We start from the raw sequence: 18778 nt of genomic DNA, 5'->3' as shown, positions 1-18778 counted from the left end.
TACAAAATATAAATCCTAACAAAAAACCTGATGTAGCTATATTAATATCAGACAAATGATAAAGGTTTTTTTTATATTAAAGATTTTATTTATTTGAGAGAGAGAGAGAATGAGCAAGGGGAGGGGCAGAGAGAAAGGAACAAGCAGGCTCCCTTCACAGTGGGGCTCAATGTGGGGCTCAATCCCAGGACCCTGAGATCATGACCTGAGCTGAAGGCAGACGCTTAACCAACTGAGCCACCCAGGAACCCCAGACAAATTATATTTTAAGGCACAATACATTATAAGATATAAAGGGTAGCACTTCACAATAATAAAAGAGTTAATTCACTAGGAAGATACTATAATTTAGAATTGAATATGATAAATAGACTCAAAATAAATAAAGCAAAATTTCATCGAACTACAAGAGGATAGACAAATTCACAATCATAATGGAAGATTTTTCATTCAGCTCACCCAGTGATTGGTAGAACAAATGAACAAATAGATTAGTGAAGATATAGAAGAATTGGCCAAAACAAGAAATAACTTAACCTAATTATTATTTGTATATGTGTACAGATATAAAGCAATTCACTCACTAAAAACTGTACAGTATAATTTTCAGAATACAAAATTTACCATATGCTAGATTATAAAAGCTGATTATAAATTAATTAAGCTAGAAATAAATAACAAAAAGATAAATGGAAAATTTCCATTAGTTCGGAAAAATAGAAATATACTTCTAAATAACCCATGGATTAAAGAAGAAATTGCAATGTGAATTGAATGATATTGATAATATTTCATATAAAACTTAAGCCATGTGTGGGAGGAAATGATAAATTCATATATTTTAAAAGAAAAAGTTGAAAATTAATGAGTATATATTGCAAGAAGTTAGAACATAAACAGCAAATTAAATTCAAGGAAACTAGAAGAAAAATAATTAGATGAGAACAGAAATTAATAAAATAGAGAAAATATATAAAATAGAGCTCACCAAAGCTGAGAGTTGGTTCTTTCAAAACTGAACAAGTTAAAAACAGAGAAAACTTAAAGAATGTCAGGAATGTAAAAAGTTACAGTAATACTAAACCTAAATTATTAAAGTAAAAAAATAACAGAATATTATTAAAAGCTTTATTCCAGGGGCTCCTGGGTGGCTTAGTCAGTTGAGCATCTGACTCTTGGTTTCAGCTCAGGTCGTGATCTCATGGATCATGAGACTGAATCTTGCGTTGGGCTCCCCACTCAGTGGGGAGTCTGCTTGAAGATTCTTTCCCTCTGCACTTCCCCCCAACTTGCTCTCTCTCTCTCAAATAAATAAACAAATCTTTAAAAAAAGAAGCTTTATGCCAAATTTTGAAAATTGAGAGGAAATGAGAAAATTAATAGGAGAACAAAACTTACTAAAGATGAAGTAGAAAATTTGAATGGTCCTATATCTAGTAAAGAAATTGTTTTTTTTTAATGAAAACTTTCCCATAGGAGATCTATTTTCAGTTTAGGATGTAGAAAGCCACCAGAGAATGTCATTCCTACTATAACAATGATAAAAAGCCAGATACTCTGCAAAGTTACAACTTTTCTGAGCCCATCAGAGACCTGAGCTTTCCAGGCAATCAGGTAGAATGAATTTGAAGTGATGAGCCCCTTTAAGGAGAGATGATTCAAACAAGCTCCTTTACTTTTGCCAGCAGTCACTCTTAAAATGAGTCAGGAGAAAGCAGACTTAATTTTAACAAATTCATAAAGGCCAAGTGTGGATGAGTATGTTGATTTAAAATCGCTTGGAGCTCCACACACAAGAGGAATCTGCACTCAATCTCAAGGTCTTATCCATGGGCCTCCACTTAGTATATACAAGGACTACTGGAGCAGGGCAGAAGACCAGAGATAGCTACACTTAGTGCCACAGTCATGCCAGAAGTAATCAGTGGCCACGGAGAGACTTGCACAAAACCCTGTCATCTTCCTAGACCCTTTTCTCCTAAGAAGCAAAAGCCTTAAGTCACTGGGGAAGGAAACCTCCTATCCCCAGAGTACAGGCAGAGATTCACTACTCGTAAGCAAGGAATAGAAACACAACCTATCTTTTGCTGGAGGAAGGGCAGAAAACTCACACACCATTGAGTCTCAAAGACACACCACACATGCAAGGCACAGTTTGGCTGCCTTGGGATGAAATGGATAGAACAGTAAAAATGAGAAACCTCCACTCCCAAGAGAGGTGCACAGGGCCTGCCAAAGGCAGGAGCTGGATGAGAAGACATAAGAATCCGTCTTGCCTTCACCATGAGTCTCACATAAACTTACAAGAAATGGCAGTCTACTGCTAGGGAAGAAGCAAGAGAAATACCCCTCTATGGTGTAGGCATGCTGGCACCACTGAAAGCTAAGAAAATAGCAGAAACATTGAGAAAAATCCATTAATATCACAGACACTGCAAAATGAAAAAAAGAAACCCAGCTACCCCTGGAGGAAATTAAAGTCTGTAGTGCCCCAAAGTGACTATAACAACAGAGCTAAACAACTGACTAGAAGGATACACACACACACACACACACACACACACACACACACTGATGAACTGACAGGAAAAGAGATGTGCCCATTTCCGGGCATAAATATTATTTATTTTGGTTTCCACTGTTTTTCCAAATATCATAGTCATCATTCCATGAAAAATTCCAAGTCATCATTCCATGAAAATACACAAAATCCAAAGAAACAAAGTCTCATTGTTAAGAGGTAAATCAATCAATAGAATTAGACTAAGAAATGACCCAGATGTTAATATTAAACAGGACTTTATAATAACTATGATTGATAAGTAATCTACTGGAAAAAGTGGACAACATGGATGAACAGATGGAGAATTTTAACAAAGAGGTGAAATGATTTTTTAAAAATAGTCAAATGGAGGGGTGTCAGGGTGGCTCAGTCATTGGGCGTCTGCCTTTGGCTCAGGTCATGATCCCAGAGTCCTGGGATCGAGCCCCACGTTGGGCTCCCTGCTCAGCAGGGGCCTACTTCTCCCTTTCCCTCTGCCCTTGCTTGTGTTCCTTCTCTCACTGTGTCTCTCTCTGTCAAATAAATAAAATCTTTTAAAAAAGTAAATAAAAATAGTCAAATGGAAATACTAGGAATGAAAAAAAGAACTTGACATCAGACATGAATTCCTTTCATAGGTTTAAAAGGGAACTGGACATTGTTGAGGAAAGAATCAGTGAACTTGGAAGATATTCAATAGAAATGATTAATACAGGACAAAGAGAAAAATATGGAGAAAACAACAACAACAAAACTAAGCCCAGAGCTTCAAGAGCTGTGAGACAATATCGAATGGAATAAAAATGTATTACTGGAGTCTTAGGAGAGAAGAAAGAGGAAGAAACATAAATAGTAGAAGAGATAATGACTGAGAATTTTAGATTTTATTTTAAAAATAGTAATGAAAAAACAAAGCACAGATACAAGAAATTCAAAGAATCCTAAGTAGGATAACACATGCACACACATGCACATGTCAAATTTCTGAAAACCAAAGATAAAGGGAAATCTTAAAAGCCAGAGGAAAAAGTGGCATTAAATACAGTGGAACAAAGACATGAATATCAAGCATACTTTTTGTCAGAAAGTAGGCAAACCAGAAGACAATGGGACCACATCCTTATAGTACTGAAAGAAAAAAAGCCAACCCAGAACTCTATATCTAGTGAAAATGTCTTTCAAATATGAAGGTAAAATAAGGTTTTTTTTCAGACAACAAAAGTTAAGAGAATTCATTGCCAGGAGATCTAAACAACAAGAGATGTTAAGGGAAGTTTGAGACAGCAGAATAATACCAGGTGGAAATGAAGAGCTTTATTATGCAAAGAGATATAGAGCTCTAAAAATAGTAAAACTAAAGGTAAATATAAAGCAATTATTCTTATTTTATATTGTTTTATAAGAAAATTGTCTAAGCAAAAGAGTAGGAATGAATTTTGGAGCTTATAACGTATGTAGAAGTAAAGTGTCTGACAAAAACAGATCAAAGGATGGGAGGCAGAAAATGGCAATCTAGTGTTGCAAAGTTATTATACTCTACCCCAAAGTGGCCTAATATTGTTTGAAAGTAGACTCTGACAAATTAATGAATATATGGTAGTACATAGAGTAAGAATGAAATAAATTGTCAAAGAAGTATAACTCATAAGCCAATAGTGGAATCATACAACATAATTTAAATACAAAAAAAAAACAGGAAAAGAGAAAAGGGGACAAAAGACAGATGAGACAATATGAATACTATAATTGATTTAAATCTAACCATATCAGTAATTACATTAAATATAGATTAAATAAACAAAATTAAAGGCAGGGGCGCCTGGGTGGCTGAGTCGTTGACCATCTGCTTTCGGCTCAGGTCATGATCCCAGGGTCCTGGGATCGAGCCCTGCATCAGGCTCCCTGCTCGGCAGAAGCCTGCTTCTCCCTTTCCCACTCCCCCTGCTTGTGTTCCCTCTCTCGCTGTGTCTCTCTCTGTCAAATAAATAAATAAAATCTTTAAAAAAAAAACAAACAAAATTAAAGGCAGAAATTGTCTACTTGGATAAAAAAGCAAGACCCAATGATGCACTCTCTACAAGAAACCAATTAAATATAAATAAATTTGCAAGTTAAAGCAAAAGGATGAAAAAAGATATTCTATGCAAACACTAATCAAAAAATCTGGAAGTGGCTACATTAATTTTAGAAAAATTAGATTTCCGAACAATGAATATTACTACAGATAAAGATATTACATAATGAAAGAGGGGACAGTTGATCAAAAAGACTTAATCCTAACTGTGTATGCACCTAATAACAGATTCTAAACACATGAAGGAAAACCTGATAGAAGTGAAAATCCTATTTGTAGACTTTAACACTCCTCTCTACATAATTAAAAGAACAAGTAAACATAACATTAATAAGAATGTAGAAGAGCTGAACAAAGTTATCAACCAACTTGAGCTAAGTGACAATTATAGAATGTTCAACCTGACAACAGTAGAGCACACATTCTCTTCAACTGGATGAATTCTTTCATCCAATATGGATGAATTCTTTTCAAGCATGTGAATTCTTTCCAAATGTATGTATGGAATATTCACCACATGGATTATGTTCTGTGCCATGAAACAAATCTCAAAAATTTAAAAGAATTAAAATTTAATTAAGTATCTTCTTTGACAATGGAATTAAACAAGAAATCAGTAACAGTGATATATCTGAAAAATCTCTAAATATCTTGAAATTAAACAACATAGTACTCCTAAATAAGCAGTCAAAGGAGAACTCAGAGGAAGGATAAGAAGAATTTGAATTGAATGAAAATAAAAAGAAAACAGATCAAATCTGTGGGACACAGCTAAAGCCTTGCAAAGAGGGAAATCTATAGCATTAAATGCTTATATTAGAAAAGAAAAAGGGTTTCAAATAAATGATCCAAGTTTCTACCTTAAGAAATTGGAAAAAGAAGAGCAAATTACCCAAGTATGCAGAAGGAAGGAAATAACAAAGATAATAACAGAAATAAGTGAATCTGAAAACAAAAAACTATAGTGAAAATCAATGAAACTAAAACTTGATTCTTTGAAAAGAATAATATTGCTAAATTTTTAGGCAGACTGATCAGGGGAAAAATAAGATATATATATAGTGAAGACACGAATTACCAATATCAGGAATGAAAGAGGACATAACTACAGATCCAACAGAAAACACGTGGTTAATAAGGGGGAAATGGGGAGTTGCTGGTCAGTGGGTCTGTAACAATGCTGTATTACACACTTACAAATTTGTCAAGAGGAAAACCTGATAGAAGTGAATAAATTTGTAAGTTAAGGATGGAAGCATTCTTATTACATTGAGCATTTTTATTACAATAAAATATAAGGAAATATTATGTAAAACTGTTGAACATAAATTCAACAACTTCAATGAAAGGAACAAATTCCTTTGTAAACACCAGATGACCAGAACTCAACTAAGAAAAAGTAGGTAGTCTGAATAGCCCTATATCTAATAAAGAAAATTTGTTTTTCTTTATTATATTTCTTCATAGTTATAATCTTTCCATTCATACTTAAAATCTTTCCATTATGAAAACTCCACATCCAAATTGCTGCACTGGTAAATTCTACCAATTAAGACAGAAATAATACCAATTCCACATAAAACCTTCCAGAAAAAAAATAAAGAAGTACAGGGAATACTTCCCAACTCATTCTATGAGGCTAGCATTACCCTGATCCCAAAACCAGACAAAGATATTATGAGAAAAGAAAAAATTACAGAGTAATACCCATGATGAAAATTAATACAAAAATATCTAGTAAAATATTACCAAATTGAATTCTACAATATATTTAAAAAGACAAAGTTAGTTTTATTCTAAGAATGCTTGGTTGGTCCAACATTTAAAAAAATCAATAATTGGGCACCTGGGTGGCTCAGTTGGTTAAGCGACTGCCTTCGGCTCAGGTCATGATCCTGGAGTCCCTGGATCGAGTCCCGCATCGGGGTCCCTGCTCGGCAGGGAGTCTGCTTCTCCCTCTAACCCTCCCCCCTCTCATGTGCTCTCTCTCATTCTCTCTCAAATAAATAAATAAAATCTTTAAAAAAAATCAATAATTGTAAGACAAACCATGAGAGACTATGGACTCTGAGAAACAAACTGAGGGTTTTAGAGAGGAGGGGGGTCGGGGGATGGATTAGCCTGGTGATGGGTATTAAGGAGGGCACATACTGCATGGAACACTGGGTGTTATGCACAAACAATGAATCATGGAACACTACATCAATGTTATGGTGACATAACATAATAAAATAAAAATTTAAAAAAATCAATAATTGTAATTCACCCTATCTACAGATTGTAAAAAGAAAAAAACCCACATGATCCAGTTCAATAAATGCAGAAAAAGCATCTGACAAAATTTAACTTACATTCATGATAAAAACTCACAGAAAACTAGAAGTAGAACAGACCTTTCTATAAGAAACCTACAGCTAACCTCCTATTTAATAGTAAAAGACTGGATGTTTTAGTCCTAAGATCGAACAAGAAAAGGATGTCTGCTGTCACTGATTGTTACAACATCGTGCTAGTGGCCTTTGTCAGTGCAGTAGGCCAAGGGTGTGAAATAAAAGGCATCAGAAAGGAAGAAAGAAACCTATCTTTAATCACAGATGACACTCTCCTCTATGTAGAAAATCTCAAAGAATCTACAAAAAAAGCTAGAATTAGTAAGTGTACTCATTAATAATTACTAGAATTAGTAAGTGGATATTTTAAGAGTAAAACAGTACAAAAATCAATTTTGTTTGTGTATACTAGCAATGAGTCATTGAAAATTGAAATGTTAGAACACTATTTATAATAACATTAAAATGTATAATGCTTAGGGATAAACCCAACAAGATCTGTGTAAAACTTGGATGCAGAAAGTTATAAAACATTGCTGATAGAAATTAAAGAAGATCTAAATAAATGTGTATAGTGTTTATGGATAGGAAAACTATTATTAAGATGTCAGTTTTCCCCAAATTGATTTACAGACTCAATGCAGAGCCAATCAAAATCCCAGCTGGCCTTTTTTTTTTTCCTTCCATAGAAATTGATAAGATATTTGTCAAAAATATTTGGAACACAGAAGTTTTGAAAAAGAACAAGAAAGTTAGAGGATCCCTAATATCTGATTTTAAGTTTTACTATAAGCTGTAGTAATCGAGAATGTGATTTTGGCATAAGGATAGACATACAGAAATAGAGCGTGTGAAAATAGACCCACACACATATATTCCATTAAATTTTGACAGAGGTGACAAGGTAATTCAATGGAGAAATGACAGTCTTTTGTACATACTTTAAGAAGCAACTGAACACTTACAATATATAAATTAACTCAAAATCATGCTAAATGGGAAAGCTAAAACTAAAATTTCTAGAAGAAAATATAGAAACACCTTTGTCACTTGGGTAAGGCAAAGTATTTTTAGTTAAGACACTAAGAGCATGAGCAATAAAAACAAAATTTGACTTTATCAAAATTAAAAATTTATGGGGCGTCTGGGTGGCTCAGTCATTAAGCGTCTGCCTTCGGCTCAGGTCATGATCCCAGGGTCCTGGAATCAAGCCCCGCATCGGGTTCCCTGCTCAGCGGGAAGCCTGCTTCTCCTTCTCCCACTCCCCCTGTTTGTGTTCCCTCTCTTCGCTGTGTCTCTCTCTGTCAAATAAATAAATAAAATCTTTTTTAAAAAATTAAAATTTTCTGCTCTTTAAAAAAGAAGTCAGTGACTGGAAGAAAATATTTGTATAACACATAGCTGGTAAAGGATCTGTATCCAAAATATATAAATGACTCTTCCAATTAAATTCTAAGAAGGCAACCCTATAAAAACTGAGCAAAAGATTTTAATAGATACTTTACTAGAGAGGTTATACATGTGGCAAATAAGCACATTGAAACAATGTTCAGTGTTACTCTTCATTAGGAAAGTGCATATTAAAACTCCCCAAATTAAAATGGTTGTTTTTTTTAAAACTTACAATATCAAATGTTGATGAAGATGCTGGTGATAATGCAAAAGAGCCACTTTGGAAAAGTTTGGCCATTTTTTTGTCAAGTTAAACCTACACTTGCCATATGACCCAGCAATCCCACTCTCGAGTAGTCGAGTAGTCACCCCTCCTTGCTATTGACTCCTAGGTATGTCCACAGAAAGACTTGCAGGTGAATATTTTTAGTCCAATAGCTCAAATGGGAAACAATCCAAGTGTCCATGTATTGCTGAATGGATAAGCAAATTGTGGTACTTCATTTACTTGACTAGCAACACTGAGCAATAAAGAGGAACAAACCCCTGACACATGCAGCAACCAGATGACTCTCCCAGGCATTATGCTCAGTGGAAGAAGCCAGACTCAGAAGACTGCATGCATATGATCTCACTCCTACAGCATTCCAGAAGAGGCAAAATGATGGGCAAAGAAGCCTGAGCCCTGGTTGCCTGGCATGGGGTTTGAAGGTTAAGGGAAGCCTCTGGTGTGGCGGGAGTGTTCCACATACTGATTCTGATGGTGGTTTCACAGCTATATACATTTGTGAAAACTCCCTGAACTGTACACTTCAAAAGAATGAATTTTACTCTTTGTAAATTGTACCTCAAAAAAATCATTTAAAAAAAACTTTAAGGTATCTTTCTCACAAAGAAAATTATAGTCCCAGAAGGCTTCACGGCCAAGTCATACCAAATATTGAAGTAAAAATAATGCCCATCTTAAAAGAATAGAAATTCTTGCAAAAAATAGGAAAAGAGGGAACTTCTCTTAACTTGTTTCATAAGGCTGGTCCAACCTTGATTCTGAAATCCACAAAAACAGTATAAAAAAGGAAACTTACAGACCAATCTCACTCACAAATTGTGCAACAATCCTCAATAAAATATTAGCAAACCAAGTCAAACAATGTATTTTAAAAGATAACATGGCATCGGGCGCCTGGGTGGCTCAGTTGGTTAAGCGACTGCCTTCCGCTCAGGTCATGACCCTGGAGTCCCGGGATCGAGTCCCGCATCGGGCTCCCTGCTCGGCGGGGAGCCTGCTTCTCCCTCTGACCCTCCCCCCTCTCATGTGCTTGCTCTCTCTCATTCTCTCTCTCTCAAATAAATAAATAAAATTAAAAAAAAAAAAAAGATAACATGGCATCACCAAAGTGGGTTATTCCAAGAATACAAGGCAAGCTTTACATGTGAAAATCAATAGGGTAATTGCAATTGAATTATCACATAGAATAAAAAAAAAAATCATACAGTTACCTCAATATAGGTACAAAACACACTTGATAACATTCTATGTCCATTTATAATTTTAAAAAATTCTTAACAAACCAACAAAAGAAGGCAAATTTCATAATCTGTTATATTTTTAAACCTACAGCAAACATTATACTTAACAGTGAAATATTAAAAGTCCTTTTATAAAACCTTCTGAGGTCAGGATAAGGATGTCTGCTACCACCACCACTACTTAACATTTTATTTGTGGTTCAAACCAATCCAATAAAACAATGAAAATAAATATAAGGTATTAAGGATTGGAAGGCAGAAATTGCAAGCGTCTCTTTTTCAAATAACATAATTGTATATACAGAAAAAATTTAAACTTACAGACAGATTATTGCAATAAATCGCTAAATACAAGGTCACTACAGAAAATACAAAAATAACTGCATTCCTATAGAGCAGCAATAAACATAAAATAAAATTTAAAACAGATACTTATATACAATAACATATTAAATCAAACAAAACCAAATCTAATAGAAGATAAATCAAGGCAATAAAACAATACTGGGAGAGGGGCACGTGGGTGGCTCAGTCGGTTAAGCACGAAACTCTTGATTTTGGCTCATGTCATGATCTCAAGGGTCCTGAGATTGAGCCCTGCATCAAGCTCCATGGTGGGTGTGGATCCTGCTTAAGAGTCTCTCTCTCCCTCTCCCCGTGCCCCTCCCTGTTTGTGTGCTCTCTCTAAAAAAAAAAAAAAAAAAGTATATATATATACTAAAGAAGACCTAAATAAATGGAGGAATGTGTTAATGACTCTGGATTGAAATATATGCAGAGAAAGAAAGAGACAAAGGGAGTGAAGAAAACCTGGTAAAAAATATTACCCTCAAATTGATTGATAGATTCAGTGAAATCCCCATAAAAATCCCCACAGATTTGTGTGGCTATGTATTTGTGTGGAAATCGACAGGCTGATTCTAAAATTCATAGGGAAATGCAATTACCAAGGCATTCTTAAAAAGTTCAACATGCAAGACTTACTCTGCAAGGAATCAAGATTTTTTGGAAAGCTAGAATGAGTGGTATTAGTGCAAGAATAAACAAACCAATGGAGCAGAAGAGAGTCCAGAAACAGACCCATGAATGTATGTGTTTAGAAGTAGCACTGCAGAACAATAGGAAATAATCGATTTTTAACAAATGGTACAGCATCAGTTTTAGATATTTGGATGGGAGAAAAAAAACAAACCTTGACCTTTCCTACTACCTCACACCATGTACAGAAATAAATTCCCAGCAGACTATAGATTTAAGTGTGAAAGGTGAAACAATAAAGCTTCATGAACATACACAGGAGAATTTCCTTATGACCCTGAACTAGGTAAGGGTTTTTTTTTTAAGATTTTATTTATTTATTTGACAGAGAGACAGAGCACAAGCAGGGGGAGTGGCAGAGGGAGAGGAAGAAGCAGGCTCCCTGATGAGCAGAGAGCCCGACGCCAGACTCAATCCCCGGACCCTGGGATCATGACCTGAGCCGGAGGCAGACGCTTAACCTACTGAGTCACCCAGGTGTCCTGGTAAGGATTTTTTTAAGCAAAACACAGAAACCACTAACCATAAGGAAAGGTTGATAAATGACACTACACTAAAATTAAGTCAGGGCAGTCATCAACTGAAGTGTGAGGAATCGATAATACAACCTGTGCCCTCCTGACATACGCAGTGTAAAGATGAAGACTATTGCCTTTTTTTTTTTTTCAATGTCTGTATTTCGGAGGCCACAAGGAAACTCAAAGTTAAGTAAGAAAAATTTCCCAGACTTTAAGGACAAACAAAGGAATGACAGGTGGTAAGCATTTTAGGACATGTATGTCATGTGATCAATTCTACTTTCCACGGCCTTCTGGGACCAAATGCAACTGTTTGCCTTTCTGTAGACCGCTCCTCGTCAAACTTGCCCAAGTTCTCTGCGCCATGGCAGTGAGCCATGGGTCTCCTGAGATGGCAAACGTTTTACGCAGCAGCCTGAAAAAGTCCAATACATAGAAGGTGAAAGTCACTGGTTACAAGTGAAGACACCAGGGCAAAAGCACTTGGCACCACACTTCTGTCACACTCCACGGAGCTCAAGTGCCAAGTCTCTGCTGTCGTAGTACAAGAGACATGTTGAATTGAGCCAGGAGTTAGATCAATGAAGTCATTATGTAAGCAACACTTTGAACATAAGAGAGGATGCAGAGACGGCAACAGTGAACTGGAACTTTCTCTAAGAGCTAACTTCAGAGAGCTATCTTGACAAATAAAGTTACCAGATGATTTTATCCCGCCCTCCCACCCCCACACAATTTTTTTCCTCTTTCTCCTCTTTTCTTGCGATCTCTGTTTTCCTCTTCTCTCTTTTACATTCTATCTCTCATTTTTTCCCTATCTTTCTTTCTATCTCTTGATTCCTAGTTCTACATTTCTAGCTCTTTCTCTTGAGTAATCATTTTCTATTTTTTTAATTCTTTCTCTTTCACTTTGCCTACAACTCTCTCTCCCTTTGTCTTTCATTCCTTTCTTCTCTCTTACTAGCACTTTCTTTGTAGCTTTGTCCTTTTCTCTCATTCTCCTTCTCCCACTTCCTGTTTCATCAGACTCAGGGTAATGGGGAGGTCCCATCAGGACTGCCATCTACTTTGCTCTCACTCTGCTCACCTCTGCAGACACCTGAGCCTATAAAACCTCCCACAATTCCCTCTGGATCCTTTCTGGAAGACACATGGCAACAGGCATAAGTGGAGGGTACGGAGATGGGTGGGCATGGTGACATCAATGCCCGGGAAAACTGGCTTCATCCAGCAATCTAGAGAGGTTTTATTGTCAGCCTGTAAACCACCCCTGGTATTTTGTGGCTGGTAAATTTTTTGCATAAGAGTGATAAGCTCACACAGGTTTATTTACTTTTGAACCACTGCATCCTTATGACACATACTCCAAGCAGAATGTGTGACGTGAGGCAAGAGTGAAAGAATTCAAGCTTTCGATATGGCTTTAAAACCCTGGCCAGGGCAAGCTTGCAATGGTGTGGATCTAGTTTCCAATCCCACAAGTTCCAGATCCTAAGTTGCTTTGCTTTATTTTTTTTTCACACATTCATGCACCTTTCTCTTGTTGATAGAAAGATAAATAGCACAGAATCCAATTGCAGTGTGGTTCATTAAAACATTTTTAAAAATCACTTAAGCAATTAGCCAACAAGAGAACTTTTGAATTAATGCCATGCCTGAACGATTTATGAGTTGGCCAGGTCTTGATTAAATTAATCAATCAGGAGTTAACTGTTTTAGCTGCCAGCCCTGGCTTGGATGATTGCTGCTGTCTTGTGAAATCGCTGACAGCTTGCTCTGAGAGTCAGATAGTATGCACCACCTTGCTCAGAGACCCACCTGCCCATTAGAAGGAGGTGCTCCTAAAAATAGGCATGGAATGCATCCATGTTAGGGCGGAGTAATCCATAAGAACAGCAAGGTATCACCAGGGTGGGATAAGGCTTTGGGTAGATAAGCAGGGTCCATAGAGCGGAAATGGTGGGATAGAAAAGAGGCAGCATAAGGAAGGAAGGAAGGAAGGAAGGAAAGACTGATAACAATGATGGCTGCCATTTTTATGAACACTGTGCACCTGTCATTTTCCAGATGTCCTCTCAATCACAGATCTCAGAAGTCCCAAAGAGTAACTATTAATATTCCCAGTCTACAGAAGAGGAAACTTATGTTCCCAGTAGTTAAGAGAACATGTATCCCATGTCAGGTACTTCATATGTCTTCTTTCTTTTAATCACCACCCCTCCAACCTTGAAGAGTTCTACAAATGGGAAAATGGAACAACTTGGGAGTTGTTGAAGAACTTGCCTAGGGTCACAGAGCTGGACAATCACAGAGCCTGGCTGAACACATCTGCTCACCACCACCACACAGCCCTCCTTGCATTCCTGGAAATGCAGGGTAGAGACCAGTGGAGAGAAAACCTCACCTACCTCGCAGTCTACAAGTACCAGCCCTGATTTGTGGCCACAGAATTATTGCTGAAAACCAGGCTTCTGTCACTGGCTTCCCAGAGGCTTAACACAGTGAGGAATTTCAATGCAGGTAAAGCTAAGTTTTAATTCTGCTTCTAGAATTTTCTGTCTCTCTTTGTCACTCAAATTCCCCAAACTTCAGTTTCCTCAAGGGTAGCTTGCAGACTATGGTAAGCATTTAGAAGTAGGGTAGGGAAAGTATCTAGCTTGTAGTAGGCTCTCAACCAAGGGCTCATTTTATTATTATAACTAGTGGTATGGGCTGAATCATGCCCCCCAAAATTCTTATTTTGAAGTCCTAACACAGAGTACTTGGAGTGTGATTGTATTGGGAGATAGGGTCTTGAAAGCAGCAATTAAGTTAAAATGAGGCTCTTAAAGATGGACCCTTACCCAATCTGACTTTTATAAGAGGAGACAAAGACACAGTAGAGACACAGGGAGAAAATGGCCTCAGAAGGACCCACACTTGCCAACACCTTAATCTTGGGTTTTCAGTCTCCAGAAGTGTGAGAAATAAAGGTCTGCATTGAAGGCCCCCCATCTGTGATCCTTTGTCAGCCCGAGCAAACTAAGACCCCTAGCAAAAGGGAACTTGAGCAGCCACCCGGTTTCCTCAATTTCTTTTTGGTTTTCACTTCTGTAGTAGATGCCTCCGGAGAAGTCTTGTCTCACACCATGTCCAGAGCAGCATCCACAGCCCTCACTGACTCACTGGCAGGCCCTCTTCTTGATTAACTGCTTTCCCCTCCAGCACAAAGGCTCTGTGAAGGTGAACCTTGTTGGTATTTCCAGAGCTACTTTAATGGCCCAAGGAGGGCATTTACCAAATGAACGGACACTTGATTAATTAACTAATGAATTAATCTCTTCAAAATATTCAGAGAAGTAAATGTAAAATAGGATCCTACCTCTCAGAGAAGGTTTGGAGGATCTGGTTTCTACTAGTAAGTCACTTTCTGGTTCCTAGAAGTGAAATGCCTGTCACCCAATGTTTTACAGAATGTCCCTGAATATAAGAGTTGTCATCTCTGCAAAACACATCTTCCCTCCAGACACCAGTGTGCTCTGAACTTATTGTTCCAATTTGTCTCCTTCTAAGAATGATCCACGTGAGTCCACAGTATGCCTGTACATGTCAGCTTCACATCATCTTCCCCATGGGAGAGTCCAGGGCCACCTTAGCTATCACGTGAGGACTGAGGAAGAGCATTCATTCCAGAATGCAACCTTCTTTGAAGAAAAACATAGGAGACCGTCCATGAGGGTATAAGAAATCATATTTTAAAATGTATTAAGAGGTAATATAATATAACTGGGAATTTCTCTTTACTTTAAGAAAAATATAGGGAGTCCATAAAGAAACAAAAAAATATTTGTAAATGTATTATAAGGTCATATAAATAGGGATTTTTCCTTTTTTGAGAAAAATATAGGAGGTCACCCGTAAGGATACAAGAAATATTTTAAAATGTACCATGAGATCATATGAGTAGTGACAGAGAGGAGGCTGTTCTTTTTAACTCAGCTCTAGGGTGATACGTATTTCTTCCTGAGTTCCTAGAGGTCTCCATTTCAGGGTTATTAGCATTTACTAGAATAGATAATCAATTAGAAAAAAAGCAGACAGGGTGAGTAGGCTGAAGTTCTTGTCCCGACTTTGGCTGTGTGTTCCATCTGCTCCCCTCTGCCTTGGTGGCACTAATATTCCACCAGCGGTATGGCCTGCCAGGGTCGTGGCCCATCTGCCCCTGCGTGCTAACCCCTAGACTCCGAGACCCTTAAAGGAAGGGGCTGTGCGTTATTTACCTTTATGTACTCGCCACCTGCCTCAGCACTCAGCACACTGCCAGATGCCACGCAAGGCCTGCTGAATTGAAAGAAAGCAAATGTGAAAGCTGCCCAGACAGAAGGAATTTTCTGGAGCCCTTTCAAGGTGAAAGAGTGAAGGGGGAAACAGAAGGGCAAAATACTGGCAAATGGAAAGGAGACGAAAAGGAATACCCACCAGACTCCAGGCAGTGGTAAATATTTCAGTTGGCTCCCTTGGTGTATCTGGAGGATTTTAAGCACTCCTTTATCTTTTTTTTTTTTTTTAAAGATTTTTATTTATTTATTCATGAGAGACAGAGAGAGAGAGGCAGAGGGAGAAGCAGGCTCCCAAGGAGCAGAGAGCCTGATGCGGGACTCGATCCCAGGACCCTGGGATCATGACCTGAGCCGAAGGCAGACGCTTAACCATCTGAGCCACCCAGGCGCCCTAAGCACTCCTTTATCTTATGTTTTATTTTGCTTTAGTGGAATTTTACAGCTCATACTCTAAATTATGTATATGGGAAATCTCATAGATGTTAGATTTCATTTGCTGCATGATTTGGCTCTGATAAAAAGAAAAATATAGAGAGAAGTAGAGAACAAGAACTTTATTAGCTGCAGTGGTAAGTGAATATTTTATTTATAGTGCCATACCCCTCCCCCCGCCCAGGTGTTATGAGTGTTATAGTACATCTATAAAAGTACACGCTACAAATACCAAAAAGCGATTTAATAAGGCCACCTTAATAAAAGTGCAAAGATAGAAGAAGTGCTGCAGGAGTGGACAGGATCATTTACAAACATGGGTAAAAATGGTTGTAGCTGATAGATTGCCCCCCCGTGTGCGTGAGTGTGTGTGTTCTCTGTTGTCTATAGTATATGTGTACATGCCTGAACATACATGAGTGTGGATATGTGTATGATGGGAGAGGCCAGGGTGGGGAGGGTCTTGTGAGTGCTCAGATTTTCAGATCTTCCAAATGTGATAATTGAGGAACTGGCGGGGGCGGGGTGGGGGGGTAGAGCATCACAGAGCCCCAGGGAAGGATGCCCTGCCCTTGACGGATCATCCGCAGCTGGTTACATTTGGAGACACAATACCCAGGCAAGGCTCTCACTGTCCTTTCCTGACAAGAGCCATTTCTGACTTGACATTCTAAATTGTGGTTACTTTTCAGAAGAGCGACATGAAAATATTTGTCAAGAGCCTTAAAAGTGTTTGTGTTTATTCTAGTCATTTCCCTCCTAGGTAATCTAACCTAGAACAACAATCCAAAACATAAGCCAATTATTTCTATGTGAGATTTTGACCAGAAAATTATTTATTAAATAGAAAAATTATGAGCAACCTAAACTTCCAGTAAGAATAGAGTACAACCACTGTGTGAAACATTGTGGGTCCCCCAAAATGATACTTACAAAGAACTTTCTAAAATGTGAAATTTTTAATGAGATAGTCTGATTTAAGAAGGATGGTTTTTAAAACTATTATAGGATGACTAGAAGAGAAAAATGCAAAGAAAAAACCCAAAAGGAAAGAGCCCAAATGTGAGCAGTGATGGTCTCTGATTGATGAGATACTAAAATTTATTTGGTTTTTTCAAACTTTACCATACATTCCTAATTTACTACAATGAGCTTGGGTTATTTTGTAGTCTGACAAAATAAAAATAAAATGGGGTAAGTATTGATGGTCAGCTTGTTCTCAAAGGGAACTCCTGTTTGCCTTCATGTGGACATACAGGAGCTATGTCATTAGGATTGGAACCCTCCCAGTGATGGGGATATCGCAATTTTCTGTTTAGTCCCTTATCTCTAATGCCTTGAAAAACACCAGGAAGGTGCACACAACAAAAATTGGACATCTCAATAAATCACCACAAAGCAAGCAGCAATGTAACCTACTCCAGGTCAAGAAAGAGACTATTGCAGCACTCTAGAATCACCCCCACCCTTTCCCGACGATTATTGTATTCTCCTTCCAAATCTAACCATTATCCCGGCTTCCTTTTTCTTACATTATTTTTTGGTATCCTGACTTGCAACACGGTTTTTATATTTCCTATTTATTAAACTGTATAAATAGAATCATACCTTTTTACTCTCTTGCATACGACTTCTTTTGCTCAGCACTGTGTTTGTTGCATATGGCTCTGCTTTGCTCAGTTTTACTGCTGTACTATGAATATATTTTGTGGTAACGATATTGATCCATTCTATTGTCTATTCATCTACTCTACTGATGTCCATCTGGCTCTCTCCAGGTTTGGGCTTTTGTAAATATATAAATATAATGCTGCTGTGATCTTTTTTGTGCAATCGCTTGCTAAACTTATGTGTGCATTTCTATTGGTCTATAATCAGGAGTGGAAATGCCAGGTTAAAGGATATGCATATATTCAACTTTTATAGATAATGGAGATTTGTTTTCCAAAATTGTACTAATTTACACTCTCTCTAGCAGTAGATAGGGATGCCTGATGGTCCACATCCTCATCAACATTTAGTGTTATCTCTTTTTAATTTTAGCAATTCTGGAGAGTGATTAGAAGTACATTATTGTACATTTCAATTGCGTTTCCTTGATTACCAACGAGGTTGTGGATATATTTATCAGCATTTGGATATCGTCTCTTGTGATTTGCCCATTCAAGTCACTTACCCATTTTTTTGTATTGGGTCATATGTCCTTTTCTCATTAATATACAGAATTCTTTCGTGTCTTTAGATATGAGCCCCTTAGTGGTTATTTAAGTGTTGAAATATTTTTCACATTCTGTGGCTTGCATTTTTTGTCTTTTTATGGTGTCTTCTAATGAACAGAAGTTCTTAAATGTGATGGAATCCAACTTATCAATCTCTTCCTTTATAACTAGTGCTTTTAGTGTCTTCTGGTAAGCTTTTCCTACTGAACTCAAAATATCTTCATAGATTTTCTAAAAGCTTTTATTTTTTGTCTTTCACATTTAAAGCTATCATCAAAATGGAATTAATTTTTATTTATGTTTTATGGAAGCATCATTTTCCCAAATAGATATTGAATTGTCCTGGTCTCATTTATTTTTTTGTTTTGTTTTTATTTTTTAGGT

This window comes from Mirounga angustirostris, unplaced genomic scaffold (assembly GCF_029215605.1).
Source record: "Mirounga angustirostris isolate CCGP_5_RB_7025 unplaced genomic scaffold, mMirAng1.0.hap1 SCAF_6, whole genome shotgun sequence".
NCBI classification, from domain to species: domain Eukaryota; kingdom Metazoa; phylum Chordata; class Mammalia; order Carnivora; family Phocidae; genus Mirounga; species Mirounga angustirostris.
Note: the sequence above shows the minus strand (reverse complement) of the source record.